The following is a 1,736-nucleotide window of genomic DNA, read 5'->3' on the forward strand; positions in this document are numbered from 1 at the left end:
TCAGTTCCAGCCGCTCGGCAAAACTGACTGTTAAACTAGTATTTTTCTCATTCTCAGTAAGGAAATGTAATAAAACCATATTGAAGAAGATCACTAAACGTTTTCACATCATAATCATATCCTATCGACTCCGGTGTTGCTTCATTATAGTATTCTGTTTTCCCCAGCAAGAAATGAACGCACGTCAACGACTCAACAGCAATCTCTCTCTCTCTCTCTCTCTCTCTCTCTCTCTCTCTCTCTCTCTCTCTCTCTCTCTCTTTCTCATTTGAGGATGCATCATCATCATTGTTGCCTTTCTCACCCTGCACCAACGTATAGGCCACGGACAAACACCGTCCACCTTTCTCCATCCTGGGCTAGCCTCTTGATGTTATTCCATGTCTTCCCACTTTTCTGTACATCGATTTCTGTGATTCTTCTCCAGGTTCCACGCGGTCTTCCCCTTGATCTCTTACCCTGTGGGTTCCAATCCAAAACTGTCCTTGTTATGCAGCTGCCTGACTTCCTGAGAGTGAGAGTATGTCCAATCCATCCCCACCGCCGTCTTCTTGCCTCATCTCTGACTGGGATCTGTCTTGTTTTCCTTAACACTTCCACATTGGTAACCCTGTCTGTCCATCTGATCCTCAGTAACTTTCTTAGACACCTGTTCAAGAAAACCTGGATCCTCTTTATGCAAGTCTGTGATGCGTTCCATGTCTCACATCCATACAACAGGACCGACTTCACATTTGAATTGAAAATCCTCAGCTTTGTTCGAAGTGAGATATCTCTGGTCTTCCAAATCCTATCCAAAGATATGAAAGCAGCCTGTGCTTTTCCAATGCGGGATTTTATTTCGGCACCTGTTCCTCCATTTCTGTCAATTATACTCCCAAGATATTAGAAAGATTCAACGTTTTCTAGTGCGTTTCCTTCTATTGTGACCTGCTCCTTTCGTTGTGCATCTGTCCTTATAGGACCTTTCCGGGGTGGATCCTCAATCCAACAGACTCTGATAGGCTGTTTAAAATTAATACTGAAGTCTTTGCTTGCATCTGTTCTTGGGTGTGCGACAGAAGCGCCAAGTCGTCTGCAAAATCCAGATCGTCCAACTGTGTCCATGGTGTCCACTGTATACTATATCTGTGTCCTCTGGTGGTTTCCTTCATCAGCCAGTCGACTGCCAATATGAAGAGAAACGGTGATAATAAACATCCCTGTCTCACACCAGTCTTGATGTCAAAGCTGTCAGTGAGCTGGCCATCATGTACAACCCTGTTACTTGTCCCTTCGTACATGCTCTTGATGAGGTTCACTAACTTCTGTGAGATTCCGTGGTGTCTCATTATCTTCCATTATCCATAGTGTTGCTCGGTCTATACTGTCAAAAGCCTTCTCGTTGCCAAGGAAGTTGGCTATCAGCTGGGAGTTCTACTCCAGGGACTGTGTTTGAAGATGCACATGATTGTTGTTTTTTTTTAAACATAGGCGTAGATCTACTGGTATTCGGCCTCATTTTAGATTGTAAACTGTTGTAAAGCACCCAGATCCGCACTGGGCATTGTATAGGCCTACACTGTTAAATGGTAGGTCTATAAGCTCCGAGTCCTGCCGATCGGGGGCAACTTATTTGTATCAGGAAAACACATTGGGTCTTGAAGTCATGGTGCAAACGAACCTAGTTTGAAATCCTATAGATCTAGCCAAGTGGGACGTTCTTAAACTTGAAAAGTTAGATGACTTTTGAAAAC

The sequence above is a fragment of the Aplysia californica genome, unplaced genomic scaffold (genome assembly GCF_000002075.1).
Source record: "Aplysia californica isolate F4 #8 unplaced genomic scaffold, AplCal3.0 scaffold00668, whole genome shotgun sequence".
Lineage (NCBI taxonomy): Eukaryota > Metazoa > Mollusca > Gastropoda > Aplysiida > Aplysiidae > Aplysia > Aplysia californica.